This window comes from Rhineura floridana, chromosome 2 (assembly GCF_030035675.1).
Source record: "Rhineura floridana isolate rRhiFlo1 chromosome 2, rRhiFlo1.hap2, whole genome shotgun sequence".
NCBI classification, from domain to species: domain Eukaryota; kingdom Metazoa; phylum Chordata; class Lepidosauria; order Squamata; family Rhineuridae; genus Rhineura; species Rhineura floridana.
The window spans coordinates 77,554,801-77,563,148 of NC_084481.1; positions in this window are offsets into that span (position 1 = coordinate 77,554,801).

The window sequence follows — 8,348 nt, forward strand, 5'->3', positions numbered from 1 at the left end:
CCCAACCCTCTGGAGCAGATTTGGGGATGGTGTGTGGTGCACATTGGGGGAGGAGGGAGGAAGTCATGATGTGCAAGCAGAAATCCTTGCACTGACAGGATGCATTAATTGAATACCACCCATTAATATATATTATTGTGACCTGCCCTAGGACCTACTGGTGAAAGGTGGGTATTAAATTATTATTATTATTATTATTATTAATAATAATAATAATAATAAATAATAAATAATAATAAATAATTTCTGCACTTCAAAATCCAAAGGTATAGCTCATTAGTCTTCTCTTCCCCCATTCATAACTTTCCAATTATTCGGAGATTCACTTGGTAGACGTAGCAGCCAAAAAAACACAGGTATATGTAGATATTTAGTGTTGACTCCTAAAAATCCGAAATTTCTCTGGGTTCAACTTTTCTCCTCAGTAGCTGGGTCTTAAATATCTGATTCTTGTATCTGAAAATTGCTGAAGTGTCCACTGTATCTTTGTAAGGGAGGAGGATGGGAACAAAAAAAAGAATAAGTTGACTCCACCTCCAGTGACCTGTGACTCCACCTCTCATTGACTGCCCCGCCTACGGCCATGTCAGCTCCAGTGGTTACCAACCGCCACTGTTGTTGCAGCATCTTCATTAAGTCCTCTGAAGCTCATACTTCTATTTGCTCATCTGCCCCAGAATCTTCATCTTTATCCCTTCATAGTGATGGAGCTGGTTAAAAGTGGGCTAGAGATAAACACTGGAGGAGACAAAACAGAAAGGGGAGTGTGGCTGGAATTTGCTCTGTCCACCTCACCCCCACTGTTAGCATGATCCAGACTAGTTTCTAATGTGAGAACTAAAACAACATGTGACTGCAGAGTGCAAAGATAAATATTATTGAATCTTGAATTAACATGACTAATGTACTCACTTAAGATCATTGTAATGTCTTCCAGCAGTTCTGTTCTCAACCAATATTCCATGAAGTAGCTAATTGCTTACATGATCAATCACTAAGAAACCATCAGAGGTATTTGGGTCATGTCTATAAATCCCTAGTGTAAATTTCACAGCCACGTGATGATGAATGTTTGTCATGTGATCAATTACACATATGCCAATGGAAACTCAGCTGGCCTGCTGCCTACTCATGTGTCACTGGGATTTATTTCACCCATCTAAATAACTTCAGCAAGTCCCCCGTTATTTAATCCAGTCTTTCAGATAAATGTTTTCTTTCTCCTGACAAGAAATAAAGTGCAAAGAATAATAATAATCTACTCAGGCACACTCGAGGTTGCCCTTCTCACCCAATTTACTTAGCAGTCATTCTGAAATGTGTAGCCCACATTATTTGTCCATTAATCTATTCAATTTAGACAACGACTAGAAAAAGTTTTTCTTTAAAAAGTCCACAGGACTAGAAATGGAAACTTAATAGCCCTATGATCACATCTTACTTGTTTCTCCCATTTGTAATTTCCCTACCTTTTAAAGCAAGGTGTTTTAAAATATCCTGTTATAGGTCACTTTTACAGAAGTATGCAAAGCATTTTCTGGAGCAGGAAGGGGGATTTTTTTTTCAGCCTGAGGGCTGGATTCCCTCATAGGTGCCACCCTGGGCTCCTGCTAGGAAGAAGGGTGGGATATAAATCAAATAATAAAATAAACAAATAAATAATAGGGGCTACGTTCCAGTGGTGGGTGTCATGAGCCCTGTGGAGAGCTCTTGGCAGGACTAGCCTGAGGAACAGGGATGTAGTGGTCCAGGGTCTCAGGGGATCTTAGACCCCTTACTTTTTTGGGAGCAGGGTCCCTATGTCTCCAGCATCTGATGTGCCAATCAGAATGAGAGTGTTTTAGCCACTGAGAGTCTTCTAACATGCTTCCTTGTCCTTGCCAGCATTTTCCACACACACACCTCCATCCTCCTCCTTCCATCCAGGCAAGCAAGAGGCATTATCACAGCTGAAGAATGCATTCCGTCCAGAGAAAAACACTTGAGGAAGGTTCAGAGCAGGGCCAGTGAGGAATATGGTCTGGGGAGGGTCACAAGGGCTGGACGCAGAGGTCTGGAGAGTCACATTTGGTGCCTGGGTCTGAAGTTTCCCACCCACCCCTGTTCTAGAGGCTGTGGTGCACAACATTCTTCAGTCCTCTTATTATAAAAAGTATCATAGAAATAAAGTGGGCCTTATGTCAAAACTATGGGCACAATCTATGCTGCTCAAGATAATGGGGATTCCACTGTTGAGGATGCCAGTGTGATGTTGGGGTTAGGGTGTCAGAGTAGGACCTGGGAGATCAGGGTTCAGATCCCCACTCAGCCACGAAGCTCACTAGGTGACTGAGCCAATCACCAACTTTCAGCCTAGCCTATCTCACAGGGTTCTTGTGAGGATGATATGGAGAGAGAGAGAGAGAGAGATGTACATCACCTTGAGCTCCTGAAGTAAAAGCTGGATATAAATGAAATAAATAAAATATTTCCATCTATATGGCAATGTAGCACAAATGCGGATTGTGTTGGATGCCTCACTACAATGTCTCTCACAGTGCTACTGTGCATCTATTCCAGGTATGCATCTGCATTCAGTCAATGCATGTGGGCCTAATTCAACACATGTTTCCATGCTCCAATCTTATTTGCTGCACCCAGGGCACATGTATATTTAGGGCTGGAAGCAATGAGTGAGAGACTTTGCCTAGATGGAAAAGGTGTGCAAAACATGTACACTGTCAAGCAAGGCTTTTCTAAAGGAAAATATAGAAGTGCCCACTAGTATTTTATTATAATATGTATGCAGAATGCATGTCACTAAAACACACCTGTGCATTGTCTTTGAATGAGCATATATGCTTTCTTGCTTAGAGTTACACTCCATGATATTTAGAAACTCACACAGAGTGGGGAAAACTCCTGAGAACCTGGAATTTGACACCAATGTAGAAGAGTGTTATAGTCAAGCTTCACACAAGAGGCATCATGAACTCCAGCATGTGATGATACTTTCAGGCACAAATGTTTGTAGCTTTGCCCCAATAAGGTCCCTGTTAGGATCCCTATTAGACATTTCTGGCATCACTGCCCTTATCATAACATTGACAACTTCACGTGACTTTCAGGAAAGAGATCTCAATGTTCTAGAATGTTCTAGACATTTCCTTCATGTTAGAAACACTAGTGAATACTCTGTGAAAAGTAGCAGTAGCGTCTGCTGAGCCTGGAAGTAATTTGTTACTTGTAATTCATTACTTTTTGGGGGAACAAGTGGGTAATTCCTTTACATTTTGATTGTGACAGAACTAGGAGTAATTTTATTACTTTGTGGAGTAATTGTAATGTTTCCAGCATTACTTTTGGGCATTACTTGGGGGGGAAGCTGGGGAAGTCTTTTGCTCCTCTGATTTGTGGATGAAAATCATGTGCCTCAAACTGGGCTTCTGTGCAGCGTCGCTCTTCCCTCATGCTCTATGGGTGGGTAGGAGGCGACGAGGGAGGAGGTGGAGAGTGAGACGGGGTGGAGTGGAGAAAACAATTGTTTAAAAAAATGGATGGTGGTGGTGAAGAATGGAGTGCAGGGAGAAAGGAGCTGGAGGGCAAAAACATGGATAAATGAGGAGGAGAAGGAGGCAGCAGCAGAATGAAGATAAAGAATTGTGGAGGTGAAAGATATCAACGTACGTGTGTGTGTGTGTGTGTGTGTGCGCGCGCGTGCGTGCGTGCGTACGTGTGAGAGAGAGAGAGAGAGAGAGAAAGAGAGAGAGAGAATACTGTGTTTGCACTTGGCACACAAAGTGGCCTCTACCACCCTCTCTGGATACTGTGCTGCATTTGCAGTATTTTAACTTCTTTGCATCTCAGGGGGAAATGTTTGCTTGGGTGAGTGTCCCATAGTTGGTGGCAGGGCAGGGTCCAGGAAGTGTTTAAGTGAGAGAGATTATGCTTGCTGGCTGAGGGGAGGTTGCACTTGGTTTGACATGCAAAGCTCCGAGTAGTGGCCTCTGCCTCCCTCCCCACCCACCTTACCAGCGGAGCTATCTCATGGATAAAAAGAATTATTCTACTACCTCTGTACGTGTGTTTTTAATGTTATTTTAGGCTTACTTAGATGTGCAGCAGCCAAAGCCAGCATTTTGTAGGCTTTTTTTTTAAAGTAACTGAAATGTAATTGTAGAGATTACTTTTGAGAAAAAGCAATCCGTTACTTTCAGTGCAATTGTAATTGTAACAGTAATTACTGCTTTTTGAGCCATGTAATTGTAACTGTAATTTATTACTTTTTAAAAGTAATCTTCCAAGCTCTTGTCTTCTGTGGAGTCTGTCATTGGCAGTGGGAGAATGGGTATGCTTGATCAGAGTCTGGGTTTCTGAGGGAATCTGGGCTACTTAATTTACTTTTCATATTATTATTGGTCACTTTTTATCTCACCTAACATAATACAACTTCCACATGAATTTTTGAACTGCTGAAATGTTCTTTAACTGCCCATTTTGAGTTTGGCTACCCATTTGAGAAAACCCTGCCATCAAGGCTGGTTAAAAATATATGGGTGCATTCAATGCTACCTCTACTCAGAGTAGACTCAATGAAGATAATAGACACAACTAACTTAGGTCCATTACTTCCAATGGGTCCACTCCAAGTAGGACTTTGTTCAATACAACCTATGGATGTCAAGTTTGCTGCCTGCACATGTGCTTAGCAGTCAGCTGTCCTTTTACAAGCTCTCAAGCACAATTTTCTCTATCTCTGTGATGGGAGAATTATACCGTACTCTCACCTTGTTAGGAGCTTGTTTTTCTCACATCCTAATTCTTTGCCATGCCCTGATCCTTAAAGACATATTTTTAAAAAGAAGAAGAAATGAAAGAAAGTGCCATCTGTCCAGAAACATCTGCCTTTCTCAGCTTCCTTTCACAGGACACATGGTAGAGTTTAGGATATGACTTTATTACCAAATTTAGTATTAAAAGATGAAGCCCACTCTTCTTATCCCTGATGCAGACTAGCCTGTTGAAATTTCCCAGAGGGGGAAGGAAGCCACTCTACACAATCCCTTTCCACCATGTGGACAATTCCACCCTAGTGCCAAACAAAGAATTTGAAACATCAGTCCTGTTTCCCAACCACCACCCTGACTCATAACAAGCCCCTAAATTCACAGCACCCACAGCAAGCCTCTCCAGCCATTCTATCACTTCCTGGAAAGGTTCTTACCAATAAAAATCCTCCTCCCATGCCCAAGGCCATGCTGGCTTCACCTTTTAAATTACAACAAACCTCAGTGCAAATTAAGCACTGAGAGAAAAAGGACCTTTTCCCATTTAACTCTTGACCAGGATGGCTGCAACCTGTGTGGCCATATAAGGAAGGCAGAGTAGAATTGACTACAATTAACACTGCTAAATGCTCATTAGGGCTTCTTGGGAAAACTTCCCTATCCATACATACCACCAGACAAGATAGCAGGATAGTCCTAAAGAGGACTTTCCTTTCTAGAATGTCATGACCCTGGTGTGTGTGAGGAGGTGGGATAATCCCCCTCCTGTTGTGGTCCTAATCTGGATCAGACCCCCATGCCTGCAATTTGCACGAGGGGGAAAAACTCCCATTGAAGCCAGTAGTGTAGTGGTAAATTCAGAAGTATAGGGTCCCTTTGTGATAGTCACACCATGCCCCTATACAGCCACACCCCCTTTTCCACCTTTCCTCATTTCTCTTGCTGTCTATGTGATCTCCAAGTCCACATGCTACTACCATAGACATCCCTTATATACCCAGTTGATCGCTATGCTCTGCAGGTGAGGGCCTCCTGCAGATACCATCTTATCATGAGGTCCATTCCGCACAACATAGGAAGCAGACCTTTAGTGTTGTAGCACCTACCCTTTGGTATTCCCTCCCTTTAAATATTAGACAGGTGCCATCTTTGTTATTTTTTCAGCACCTACGGAAGACCTTCCTCTTTCAACAAGCCTTTTAGTAGACATTTTATCCCAGTCTGTGTCTGTGTTGGAATTGTTTTTAAGGTGTTTTTTGTTAGAATGTATGAGGTTCAACTCCAACTTGGTGGGTTGAGGCTGCATGGGGTTAAAAAGGGTAGCTAGAGAGGAGACCTCTTTGTTGCTAGGCTATACCTGTCCTTTGATCCTTCCCGTCTCTCCCCCTCCTGCTAGACTGATATGCAAAGGAAGTTGATCCCAGTTCCTTCCCCCTTCCCAGTTCCTTCTTCTCTCTCGAGAGGCGAGCAGACATCTTTCCTTTGTCTCTCCCTCTCAACCAGAATGAGAACTGCACTGGGACCAATGCAGACTGCTCCAACATAGCTAGTTAGCTAGATATAGGACTCTTTCCTATCAAGCATGTACTTCCAGAATAAAGTAATTGTTTCTTATTTTACAGCTTAAAGTCTCTGTCTGACTAATTTGCGGGGAAGGTAGAATCTTAGCAAAGATTCAAACACACACACATAAGCTCGCTCAATACTCTCTGCTCTGCTATGCAACTCAATAGAATTCCGACAGGTTATGGGCCCAGCCATGCAAATGGAGATTTGAGCAATTAAAGGAGCTATTGTGTTTGAATCAAGGAAGCTATTAGAGACCTTCAGAGTTTTAGTCAGTGAAGAGTTGAGGCTTTTACTTCAGGATGGCCAGCATGACAGAGCTGCTAGGTCTCCACAGACTGGAACCTGGAGGATGGAAACTGTGGAAATTTCGAATGAAGAAACACCTAAAGCAACAGAAGCTGTTGGAAGTAATTACAGGATCGGAACTAGGAGAAGGTGCTTCTCGGGAGGAACAAAGAATTTAGACTGAGAAGGATGTGACCGTACAAGACCTCATCACTAAATGTGTGAGTAATGCGCAGATTCCTTTGATTGTGAATTCTAAAAATGCCAGAGAGATGTGGAAAACTCTTGAATCCCATCATAATCCGAAAAGCCAGGGACATCTGATTGCGATGTTAAGAAGTCTTATTAATCTGCAAATGAGGGATGATTCTTTTGAACAACACCTTACTAAATTTATGGTGTTAATCCAAGGGAAAGAAGAGGCGGGAACGCAGCTGGGCCAAAATGTACAGGTTGCCTTATTTCTGGACTCTCTCCCAGAATATATGGAGACTTTTGTACTTATTTTACAACAACAGAAAAAGACTTTAAACGAGATTATTTCAGAAGTGAGACAGCAGTTGTCTCAGAAAGCAGCTACGGAAAAGGACTGCGTCTCCTCTTTCTTAAGTAAACAACTAAGCAAACAAGCTGCTGGCCGACAGGCAGTCATATGCAGATTTCAGGAACAAAAGGTTTCCCAGGGTGTGAAATCCAAGAGTTGTTTCTTATGTGGTTCAGAAAAACACCTTAAAGACCAGTGTGATAAGGGAGAGAGGTCTGAAAAACAAAGACAAGGATTTAAAGGGACAGAAAAGAAAAATGCAAAGAGCTTTCAAGTAACCCAAGTTGAAAAATGTTATAATAATGAAACAAAATTCTATGTTGATTCAGGAGCCAGTGCTCATTTAATAAATGAAAATGCTTTGTTTGAAAAACTATCCCCACATCAAGGCACAGTTAAATTGGCTGACTCGAGAGTACTGCCCATAAAGGGGCAGGGAAATGCTAAGCTGATTTGCCAGAGTCCAAGCATCACTGAGGAAATTTATCTCAGGAATGCGCTCTGGACCCCAGGAATCTCGAACAACTTGATATCAGTCAGTGAAGCTACAAACAATGGGTGCTCTGTGTTATTTGAGCAAGATTCTTGCATAATTTCTAGAGATGGTGAAATTTTATGCACAGCTACCAAAAGAAAGGGCATGTATGAAGTGGATCAGGAAAGTCCACAAGCTAATGTTGTGAAAGAATGCTGTAACAAGTCATGTTTACATATGTGGCATAGAAGATTAGGGCATAAAGATATGGCAAAGATTATTACCCTTCAAAAGCATAATCTAGTGAGAGGCATGAAGATTGAACCCTGCCAAGAAAAGGGGAGATGCACATGCTGTGTTAAAGCTAAAGGGACCCGACCCAGTTTTCCTGAGTACAGTGAAAGGAAGACCAAGCACCCCCTAGAGTTGATTCACAGCGACATTTGTGAAATGCCAATTCTTACTGTAGCATTCTGTACTAGCTACAGCTAAGGGAAGCACAGTGAAGTAATCCAGTCTGGGGGTTACCAAAGTCTGGACTTCTGTAGCTAAGCTATCTGATCCAGGAATGGCAATAAATGTGGCACCAGGCAAAGTTGGCAGAAGGCACTTTTACCCTTTGAAGCCACTAGGGACTGTAGTTCTTAATCATGTGTACTTTTTATCTGGAAGCCGCCTTGAGTTCCAGTTTGGAAAAAGGGCGGGGTAT